Source organism: Cyclopterus lumpus, chromosome 8 (genome assembly GCF_009769545.1).
Source record: "Cyclopterus lumpus isolate fCycLum1 chromosome 8, fCycLum1.pri, whole genome shotgun sequence".
NCBI lineage: Eukaryota > Metazoa > Chordata > Actinopteri > Perciformes > Cyclopteridae > Cyclopterus > Cyclopterus lumpus.
In genome coordinates this window covers 17,135,138-17,147,653 of record NC_046973.1, presented here as the reverse complement: position 1 = coordinate 17,147,653, position 12,516 = coordinate 17,135,138, and the positions used below count along the sequence as shown (strand labels likewise).

At 39.2% G+C, this 12,516-nt stretch overlaps 1 protein-coding gene across 1 annotated transcript in view; it reads left to right on the top strand.

Annotated features, from left to right (window-relative positions):
* Positions 1–12,516, top strand: part of asic2 (acid-sensing (proton-gated) ion channel 2) — a 270,743-nt gene that overhangs the window by 59,804 nt on the left and 198,423 nt on the right. The window lies entirely within an intron of this gene.

The window sequence follows — 12,516 nt, the reverse complement described above, 5'->3', positions numbered from 1 at the left end:
AGTGCGGTCGATTTCCAAGGCATGGACGAACACTGTTTGTCCTTTCATTTGGAGGATTGTAATTTACTGATTACGGCTGTGTGGAAATGTTCAAGAGGTTCAGACGGGGCCTCCTTTTTGTTCATAGGCTTGCTGTGGTAGTCAGTTTCAAATTATGTTTGGGCATACACCAATTACATTGATTGTAACTTTCATGAAGCCGTGTGGAGGACTAAACAACGGCACGAAAACCTCAAACCAAAATGTGCCTAAACTATGAAACACTTGAATACAGAATTTGGAGAAAAATGTAATCTGGGGAAAAAGGGAAAATATGGTTCATAGAGCCCTGCAGATGGGTCCGTTGTCAATGAAAGAGAGAGAGAGGCGCTAGGCGACAATAGGGATGTCGCAATAGCAGACATGTTGTAGTCGATACCAGTAGGATTACACAATCTCTAATCAACCCTGAACACTGCTGAATGAAGTTGCCACTCAATAGTGTATTTAGTTCAGCTGGAGAGCACTGAGAAGGGAATAGACACAGAGGGAGTATATTTATCTGAGGGGTATGAAGGAAAAGGGATGTGTGGAGTGAAGTTGCTTAGCAACATCTTCCCCTGCGTTAACGTTATGCGATAAGAATCAAAGTGCAAAATGACTGACGGAAAAATGCAAAAGTAAACAGTTTGATGTTGGAAATACTTTGTGTGTGTGTGTGTGTGTGTGTGTGTGTGTGTGTGTGTGTGTGTGGTTTACACGCTCTGTTGCAGTGGCCTGAGACTACATTCATCCCTGCTGCTACAACCGCCGTGCTGCACACATCCCATCTGCAAAGATTAGCCTCAATTGTAGAGACTCATACTATTTTTAACTGACCTAGCAAGCGCAGTGGCCAACAAAGAAAGGAGAGAGGTCTTCCTCCATGAAACAATGCCGGTCTTATAGTTTCATCCGCTGTTGAACCGTCCTCTTCGGTCTTCTTCTCTTTTCTGTCTACTCGTTAGATCATCAAATCGGTTAAATATACTCACATGAGTCTTAAAGTGTTTTCTATTGAATAGGTCAGAGCCCAATTCATCTTTTGTAGAAAGAAGCTTGGATTAATTTGAACTCAAATATCTTTAAATATAAGAAAAAATCAACAAAATATGAATCCAGCTGATTATTTTTTCCTCTTAGCTGCCTTAAAAAAAGACTACTTTAAAATTAAAAGAGCAGTGCATGCATCGTACATCTACATGGTTGCAGTGACAGCGTGTCGCTTCGGTCCAACTGGGGTCGTTCTTTGGCTCCAGTGTTGCCGTGGTGTTGATCCGCGGCCTCAGTGATCCCCTTCAGTCCCGAGTCACGCTCACATGCTCCCATTACCGACTGACTGGAGCGTGTGCAAAACCATCATCAGCTGGCACTTCAATACCCAGAAGGAAAACACAGAATTCAGGCAGGGGCTGATTCTGAATTTGATGGATTCAAATGCATTAAGGATCTCAGGCAATTTGCATTGCTTTCATACAATCAACTTTTGTCATTTTGGGCAATCCCTGTTAAATCAACAGACACGAGGGCATCGTTGACTCTTCTGTCCTCTTTCATTTCGAAGTAATGTCTTGAAATGTGCGTGTGGATCCTTGGCCTGTCACACAAACTGATTTTGTTGGACGGTATTGTCCCCGAAATGATTAGGATAAACAATATTGTTATTCTAAGATAACGTTATGCCTATGAACTTTTAATATTCTTAAGAATATTCAGCCTTCGGAATGTAAAAATATAAAAATATATCTTTAATGAATAAATAATAATAAGTAAACATAAATAATATAAAGCCACACAAGCAAAACAAAATTATAAAATGGTCTCTCGGCCTCTGTTAACACAAATATGAATTAAATATTTGGCACAGGGATATAGAGAGTCATAGATTCCTTAACAGACAATATATGGCCAATCTGTCTGTCGGGAAAATCCCCTAGCCTCTTCACTTCACCTAGTTCAATATTAATATATATATTAATATATTATGACTTAAAACAGTGGCCCAAATGCTCCGTTGTAGATGCCAGACTAGAATTATGCTTGTAGTTTATTCTTTTGCTCATTTGCGGCTGTATTAGAGCCACATTTGAGATAAAAATGATTGCTCGGGACAATTCAGTAGTCGCTAGATATTGGTAGGGGACATGTCTAAATGTCTAAATTCGACACCCTTGTCCACAACCTCCACATCACTCAGTCTGTCTTCCTCCGTGAGGTTCATTTCCTGTTCATCTATGAGAGACCCCTTCAAACCTCTGCTCTCTTCATCCTCATCCCCGTCTCCTTCCACTCATTCAACCTTTCATTAAATAACTTTCTGTCGCAGAATTCTGGTGTTTTTCTGGTCTAAATAATATCACTGGTTCAATCTGAAATATGTTATATATTTTGTGTTATTTCACAAAATCTGGTGATCCGTTTTACGATAATAACACTTAATGTAAAGAGACCTGATTTTAGGGAGCCACGTTATCTTGTGTTTCTCATGTTTCTTTACAGTTGCATTTGTCTTGATTAACTGTTTTTTTTCCCCCCTTGTGTTATTGGTTTCTTGTTACCACTTTCTTTTTTATTTTCTTGCAAAACTGGCTTCTGCATGTGTTGCTGAGTTCGATTTCTGCCAGAAGGAGCATAATGTTTACTTCAAAGAGTTTAAACCTGTCATTTCTGCAAATGTTTCACTGCTAGCTTTGAAAGTAACTGGTGTATTTCTGCACGACAACAGGTGTCATAATGTGACATTTATTGACTTTATTTTGAATTTGAAACACTCAAAACTACTGTAGGGTTGGGCAATATGTTACTATGTTATATTTGTATGCCATGCGGTACTGTGGAAGTCTTCACTTTAATATATTTTAGAGGTTGTCCGGTAAAATAAAATTGATGCAATTGACTTCAGATAAGGTTATCATAATCATAATACATGTCGGATTCTTACAAATCTGTTATCTCTCTCTTTCTTATTAACTAAGAGCAGCATCCTAATAATTCTGGTGGCAGCTTTTCATTTCTCTACGGTCGTTTCATAAACATCGGCAGCAGCAGGTCATATCAGTTGTTGCTAATTACCGCTAATTGTGGGAGTAACTTGGTGACAGGCCAGCAATAAACTTGACTGTTGCCTGGTTAAGTGCTTTCGGCAGCCTGTGTCCGTACAGCACACAACACCATTTATACCTTTACGCTTCTCAATTCGGTTAAGGAAAGATTACCCAAAAATCCCTTTAATGAGCGAGAATTTGAAAACCCTAAGGCAGAGAATGCAATAGATGTTTTATGAATAACGAACAGAATTATGTATGGAACAATCAGGATGACCAAATTATAGATCGATTGTAAACGTGTATATGAAGAATATGGATCCAGATAGGGGTCAAGCAACTTATGGTGGACATACCTGATATCTTTGGTCATATTTGGCCATATAGTGGGCAATGTTGGTCATCACTGGACTGGACTGTTGGAGCAGTATTGCATTTACAAGTATTTTGCATTAGCGGGATGACGATGAATTTATTTACAAATGACACGTATAGAAACAAGATATATCAATATCTTAAAACCAAAACAGTTGCATCTTTCGACAGTAATGTAAAGTGAAGCTGTGAGCGGAGTTGGAGAAAATGTGTTTTCATCCAAAAGGTGAAGTAATTGTGGACGACACAGGATTGAGCTCTTCGGTGAGGAGTGACACGGTTGATTAGCTGCAGTGTGTCGACTGAAAACCGCTCGGGAAGAGAAGTGGACGTGAAAGCAGAAATACTGGAAGTGAACAGCAGCACAGAGCATCTCAGCACTGTCGGTCTATCAGGACCCTTAAAATGGGGGATTCTCTCGCTTCTGTTATATCGGTTTCCGATGTGTGACGACTCATCAAGCGCTCGGAGGCGTTTCCAATAAAAAAAAAATAACCCAATCATATGAGACTTGGGGGCGACTAGCTAGCCGTTTGTCGGTTGTCGTAGCAAAAATAACAATATGGAGAGATAGTGTTTTTGGATAATATAAATAAATTCATTTCTGAAACAATGTGACTCGAGGTTTGATTAATTCAAGGGAAACTTCAGAGTCACTGCAGTGCGAGTACATGCAGTTAAACATGTGCTGTCCAAAACATCTCGAAGGACGTCATATAAATCCCTCCCACCACTCAACCAGTCAGTTTGATTTGTGAAATACATCACGGCACAGAAGCTAAAAATACTCTTATTTTCATTTAAAAATGCCTTGACAGACTTACTGCTCTGTAACGACACGGACGTCTCTTATGCCGTCTGATTAGATGGCGTGCTGCGTCTGTTTGACTTGAGCAACAGTGAGCAGTAAACAAGCAAATTCATTAGATGGTATAAATGCAGCGTTTAGTCCTGTAACAGTTGAGGCTCTGTTGCTGTGTATGCAGAGCATATATGCTGTGTGCTTGAATCTCCTCCATGGTTGCTCGTCCCACAGTGCACTGGTGAGCAGATGGGAAGTAGTGTGTGTGTGTGTGTGTGTGTGTGTGTGTGTGTGGCTTGGGGAAAGAAAAGAGGAAGTAATGGTATGCCATGTCTGCTACATTAACAAACCTTATGTTTAGGGGACCAAGAGCAGACGTTGCATGTATATTTGTCATGCGGCCTGTCATCCGCTGTTTAAATGTACTCAGTGGGACTCTTTATTCAGAACACATCTGTCTTTATTGTGAGTGTCGCTGATAAATGAGTCATCTTCGGTGCTGCTGTAGGATTTCATATCCGTCATTTATCCGAGGTTAACACAGTCGCCTCCCGGTTTTTCGTCTCGCACTAAACCAAACAAGGTTATTCCACCACCCAGCATGTTATTAACTGATGTCTGGTAGCTGAAATGGATGAAATGAAAACACTCAGGCCAACCCAGCGATGGGAAATCAGAGACTGTCTCTACAGAAACCTGGCTTAATCCCGGATCAAGCTATTGCACTTGACGGTCAGACTCTAAATTGCGCTGACAGAAAGTCTCCGGTCAGATCAATGATGCTTGGTGCTCAAATGTAGTCAAAGTTGATGGACAATGTTTCCCCAAAGTTGATATTTCAGTGGTAAAATGTCACCCATATTCTCTGTTACTGCTGTTAACATCCCCCCCCCCCCCCCAATGCAAATAAAACAGGTACACTACACACTACAGGTATTGTGGGCGACTGTGGGTCAGTGGTTAGCATGCCCGTCTTTCAATCATGGGGATTGCGGGTCAATCCCCGCCCTAGTCGATGTGTCCTTGAGCAAGACACTTAACCCTGCATTGTAGCTGTAGCTGTAGCTGTGTCTACAGTGTATGAATGTAACATGATTGTAAGTCGCTTTGGATAAAAGCGTCAGCTAAATGACATGTAATGTAATGTAATTGTACAGACGCATTTTTATTAGCGCTGGTGATGAACAAACATTGGATCTGTTATGCCTAAATTCCACCAGCATGTCCACATCTCCACCAGAGGAAACAATATACTCTTCTGACTTCTGTCCATCCGGGGAGAGGGGTCCTCCTTGGTTGCTCTCCCGAAGGTGTCTTCCCTTTTTTTCTCCCCGTTTTTTGGAGGGGGGGGGGAGTTTTTCCTTAAACCGATGTGAGGTCCCCCGGGACAGAGGATGTTCTATGTGTACAGATTGTAAAGCCGTCTGATGCCAAATCTGAACCTTGAAAATGTATATACAAAATAAATGTAATGTAATTGAATTGTTCCATGTTTCCAACAAATATGCCTGGCACTCCTGCCACTCCTGCCACATCCTGCTCCCACTTTTGGCTTAAACCATCAGAACAAAATAGTTGAAGTGTGGACAGATGAACCTACAGCTGCTCTACATGACTGTTTTTAATGCACGGACTGAATACATCATCGTGGAGGCATCAGGAGGGACTGGTGAGTGGACCTCGGCACCAACGACACCAAAGATGGCCGGCGAACCAGAATGTCACAGGCTGGTAAAGCAGCAGCGTCTCCATCGTGTACGAGACACCAAAATACTTTATTCATTTTTAGCTGCTAGTTAAGGGGGTCTTTAAACAGAGGATGAACGATGGATTTAGGTTAAAATAAGAAACAAAAAAGAAAGAAAGATTCAGACAAAGAGCTCCATTCAAATGTCTAATGAGCCGATTTAGTCATTTTATTTGGGTTTATTTGATTAATAACAAGGATTATATATTGTGATCTCCAGGTTAAGACAACTAGGCTGCTTGTTTATTAGCTTTGACTGTGTCAACATGACAGTGACGATACTAGAAAACCCTTTAGACTACTGAAACGCTTGGTTATTAGTATCCCTGATGAGACGTTAGGCCTGGTATTATTTCCCATCAAAATGATTTAATTGAGCCGTCATTACAGTACGAGCTCGTTGTCCTCAGGATGACATGACTCAGAGGACAAATTTAACAACTGTCAAACTCGATGACTCTCAAGCCACCTTTTCAGGCATAAATCAGACGTTATGTATCGGCTTAGTTACACAAAGGTTAATTCACATGGCCCCCTGTAGCTTGTGGACAAAGCTGAAATGATATATTTGTATTTGTCTGTGTTTATGTTTAGTGTGTAGCTGCTCTGTAACTCTGTGTCTCGATGTTGTGTCTTCCTTTACGTGCGACAGATCTTCGTTTTTGTTGTTTTTGCCAGTTTTGCCACTGTTATGCTGTTGTATTATCCCTGTGGCCTGTAGTTGATACAGGCTGTGGAGAAGGGCAATGAGTAGATCAGAGGTTAGCGGCTGGGTCATTTCTGTGTTTGTGTGTTAGAGATCAAGGCCCTGGAGCTTGTAATAGAAGATTGTAGAGAACAACTCTGGACATTTCCTTTCTTTGGAGACCTAACATCGATCTCAGTTATAGTCTGGGCTCGGATGAGAATGTTTTTGAAGCGATTCGGTCTCTTTCATGTTGCCATCTGCCTCAGTATATCTGTCATCATTATTATTATTGCCCTTATTATTGAACCTAGACATGAGACATTTATTTTTACATGCACCCTGTAACACCTAAACATTTGCTATGAAACAGTTAATACTGTTGCGTTTGAAATTGCAGGGCCCATTTTTCATTGTTTCTTGCTGTATTTACTTTTCTTATTGCTGTAATATATAGACACTGTTCCACTTTGGGAAGTATCCAGCATTTAAAATGCAGCAGCAGAGGGTGCTTATTGATTTAAAGGGTCAGTGTTTGAAAATCAATAAACGGGGGGAGATCTTTCGAGTCAAACTATTTAGTATCCTCCTTCTGTAATCAAAGAGAGAGGAATCCATGGTGAAAACATATATTTATACAAATGTCTTCCCAATAATATTTCATTAGACTAGAATATGATGCAGTTTGTTGACTCGGAAAAAGGTCCTTGCACTGTGAATTTGATGAGAGTGAACCAAAAAAGTTAATTTGTGCACCAGAAAACCAAAACATTGAGAAAATGGCCAAAATGCTCCATACACTTTGGGGTTGTGTAATAATAATTCTCTAAGGTAACCAACGTTTAAGATTTGACACGTTTGATCAAATTGCATCAGATGTATTGATTAGCAGTTTTAAGTGAGAAGGCTTTTCCCTTAAATCCTTTTTGATTATGTTCGTTCAAACAAATTGCCTAGCCTTACAATAATTGGATAGTCCGTTTAGTTTTGTAGAAGACTAAATCGGCTGTGAGATAAATGAATGCAAAGAAAAGGTCTCACCACTTCCTACTGCAACATAAATTGATGGTATTTAGTTGCCAGTGGTGCATTTGTTTCTTAAATTCCTCCTTCACTGAATTAGCTAATTCAGCCGAGGACCATGTCTGAATGAACACATTTGCATATTGTAAAAATGGAGTCAAATATTGTAATGGGAATAATCACAGTCTGGTTCGAATAAATAAATGAGTGGGATAATTTAGCACAACAACACATTACCAGCTTTATATCCATTATGTTTCTTGTTTAGTCAGCTGGGATGGGTGCTCCATAAAGACGTGTGTATATTTTCTGTTGATGGATTGCATCTCCGATAATTGTGTTCATAACGTTCGCACTATGCAGCATTTTTAAAACTCATTTCTTCAACCTGATACCATTATTTATATGTACCTCCTGAATAATCTTTTTCACACAATCTCCTAAAATCTCTCCTCAGTCTCTCTGTTACATGTTGATGGGTTTACTTTATGAAGGCGGTGTCCGAAGGGGCTGTAAAGATGGAGTAAGTGTTATCTGGAGCTCAATAACAGCACTGAAGGATTACATAATGGGATGAATCTGGAAAACACACACACGCACACTCTTACATATTCACCATCGTAGGCCATGTGCACATGTCAGTTTGACATGATAACCCTGTGAAGTTATATTTTTAACAGGACTTTTTGAGGACTGATCCATAATTGTAAAAAGTGCAGATGGTCTTTAATACATTTAGGAAGATCTCTTTTTTTTCCCTCAGTGCTGCTGTAGGTGCCTCAGGTATAAATAATTGATTAATAGTTAGTCGCATGATTTACCACTTTGATTGTAGGAGCACCACTATGCACTCTGTCTTACCTCAACTATATTACAGGGTGTGCCTGTAAGGACCATTCATCTTTAGCAAAATACTGTATCCTGTCTGTAAATAACGTTTGTGAATACTTACCAAACGTACTGTATCATTGTATTATGTATTTTATGCTCATGATACTGTTGCCTATATGGTTCTTCTTCATCAGTAGGACAAACTCTTCCTGCAGTCTGCTTTACATGCTTTAATATGCATTTGAACTCCTAATGTCTCCTGTGACAGTTATGCACGTCAAATAAGCACATTTAAAATAAATAAATAATAGAATAAATGAAGCCCAGATATCTTCATGCCTTCATTGAGATAAGGACAACAATGCATTATTTGCCAGAGGTTGGTTACCGGTATTTGTTGACGTTTGGTGATTTTTCATTTTAATCCTCTGAGAATTATCTCTGAGGGGCAGATGCCTCTGATTACTGATTCCACGAGCACTTAATATGAGTCATTGTGATACAGAACTGATAAACTACCTGTGATTTATTAGTGGGGATTTTAGGCATGAAAAACAGATGTTTGCGTTCTAATAAACTGTGCACTATTGTGTTGGCAAGCTGAATAATCACATTATAAATTGTTGGTTTAATTTTTCACATTTTCTTCTCTAATTTAAAGGCTATTATTGTTGATTAAAATTACTAATACGTTTTTTATGTAGATGTGCATTCTCTATCACCGCTCATAACACATAACACCTCTTTCTTTGGTTCACAGACTGCCTGCTGTGAGCTCTTATCAGTCAGAAAAGTCTAAAGGGAAACGGGGAATAGAGAGCAAACCACTTCATTTGCTTACCTTTTATTATCATGACACGTTTCAAGGTGAGAGAGCGACTGCAGCCACGACAGATGGCAGTTTACTGCCTGGCAAAGAACAGGCCACTCAAACTCAATAAAAAGGCCTCTTTTGATTTGTTCGTGTGCGTGTGCGTGTGCGTATGTATGTATGTATTTGCAGTAATTGAGAGGCGCTGGATCTTTCCTTATTTCCTGTGCATCTTTGGTTCTATCTCCATATCTGCTTTTCTGCCATTTGCAGTTTTCCCCTAAGGCTGAGATTGCAGCCAACCATATCATAAAATGTAATATTTCACTTCAGGTTACAGCCTTGCTGCCATACATAGCTTATTACAACATTAACATTACGCTTTGCCGCTGTGTTCGTACGGCACATGAATATTAAGCAGATTGTTGGTTGGAAAGGAGGTTGTGTCATGTTGAAACTGTCCCGCCCTCGTGCCTGCAGTTTCAACAAATAAACCCATTTTTATTAGACGTTAGACCAGCCAGCTGCATGCTCTTTAACTATGTATGAAAGGAGGGACACTCTGTATGCTTCATGGTGAACCATCAGTCACACACTGCACTAATGAAAAAACTACAGGGCTTGATGGTGGCCTAGTGGGGATAGACGTGAAAGATTGCACTGCAAAAAAAGTTAAGAAAACCTGAACTTTTAAGGCGACACACTACAATAAAATAAACCTAACTTCATAGTTTAAGGCTTTTAGTTCATGTAACTAAGAGTTTTTACACTTGCTACCTGATGAAGAGGTTGTTTGGAACGAGCACCTATAACAAACCAACTTTGAACAAAACTGTTTGCACTGTGCAGGGAAATTCTGCTTTTAATCAAGTTGTGCAGCCGACCTTTGTTGCATATGAACTATGTGAACTATCCAAAAATATCACAAAAACAGTACTTTGCATGTACTGGGATGCTATAGGAACTTCTAATTTCTTTCTTTCAAATTAACCTATTTACACTCTGTTGGATGTTCTCAGTCAAGGGTGGTGGCTGACAATTTCATACCTGGACAGTTGTGTTAAGCTCCATCGTAATATTTAAGTCCAAACCAGCAGTTCATAAATCATTTAATCAGCACAGGTCTTTCTACTTCATTACATGACAATTATCTTGTGAAATGGGAAAACTTTGCAATTACGTTCTGAATTTCCAGTGTGCTGCCTTTACAGTAAATCATTATTTCTTCTTAAGATCTTAGTATTTCTCGCGGGAGGACTCTATCAATCTCTTTCATATTTCCAGGAGTCGCAACAAAGACTATTTTGTTGGCCTCTAATCGCCTTCTTTGCCACGGAGTCTGGAACCAGGAAAATGAAGGCTGCTCTCCTTCAAGGGGTTGCTTAGTCCATAGCTTTCTTTGTTGGCTTCAGATCTAAATCTATTTTGAAGACAGTCACTTATGTTGTTCCAAAACAGAATATTGACTGAAAATTGAGCGTTGAAAGCTGCTTGGTGAAGTATTGTTGGTATTGACCAATAACCCTATGAACCCCTAGTAAATACAGTGCACATTATTATGAATATTCTCTCTCATGGGGCAGTGAAAACAATATTTGTTGCGTCTGCATTATAAACAAGAAAGAAGTATATAATATTCAAAAGTCCCCAAAGGAATCCATATCATACTTACGTGTACTTATGGTTTAGCATTGGTAGGTTTCAACTATAATTGACAGGTAGGCTCAAGGTTAACTTTTTTTACACCAATACCAACAAAAAAAAACTTGTAGTGTAAACCATAACACATGTGAAATATGATCCTTTTACTTTATTGTCTGTGTACTGCAGGTATTTGCATAGAAATACACAATTCAAATGATTAGGAAATAAGTGATTGTATTTTAATTTTGATACATTTTCTTTAAACTTAGAAGTTCTGAAATAAACACTTCTTATCCACCAATGAAATGTATTGTTAATACCGCATGAGAAGGATGTGAGAGAGGTGAGAGCCTTGAGCGTGAAGCAGCTGACGCTACTTTCTGACTACAGACAGTCTGAGACTGGTTTCTGCTGGTTTTCTCTGGTCCAACCAAAGGACTACGCACGTTCACCATGTTTGGGTAGACTTACCGCTGTGACTCAGCTTGCACTGCAATGAACATTAATCATTTAGAACCACTAGTCGTTCCAGGCTCACCAGTAATGAAAGGATAAGGAAACTAACTGCATTCAAGCTGAGATTTCAAAACTACTGGGATGTCAGTCAAAGGTCCATTTCCTTCTATGGAAGGAAGTCAAAATGAAGAGAAGAGGGCTCAGAGCTCTGTTTGCACTTTTTTTTTTACTCCGCGTCAGCGACATCTGAGACCAAAAGTATTTTGTTTTGGGTTTTTTTTCCGTCCATCCGTTTTTTTTTTTTTCCTATTCTTGTAAAACCTGATATCTCAGGAATGCATGAAACTTTTTTTTGGGCCAAATAACTCAAGAATTTATATGCAAATAATTGCAATGGCTAAAACGATAACATGAAGAATTAATGACATTTTGTAAAGAGATAAAGGTAAACTGCAACTTGACTGGTTGGCAGAGGCAAGCAGCCACAATGCAGTAATTCTAGTTCCTTAAGTGTATTCTTTTTGGAGGACTTATTTCATGTATATGTATTTTGCCCTACAAGTGAAGTTCAATGTGCATGTCAAAAGAATCCTACTTTAAAAATTGTCAATAAATATTGTTGAAATGATATGGAAATGTACATTGCTGATTTCATTCGATAGATGTATGAGGTAATTTAGATATCACGTTTTTAATTGAGTACACCTGCTTTAATCGTTGTTTTAATCTTCTGATCTGTGCCTCATTTTTTCTGCCTGTTTTTTTTTACATTGAGGTTCCTATAATATATTCCTCTCAATCGGCTCCTTTCTTTATCATATCACATCTCAGCTAATTAAAATGCTAATTCCACCTCATTTGGGAGATTAATGTTTTGACTGAAAACACATTGTGTGGAGCCAAATGACTCTACCTGGAATCATTCTCTCATTGTCAATGAAGAACATCTCTTCCAATATTATGAGTCATAACTTAAGCTTTGCCTCCTAAAATGGATTCATGTGTAATTTCTGGTTGCTTGTGCAGCTCCATCACGGCACACATTTAGAACAATAAAGTTGTTATCGCTCAGCCTTTCTG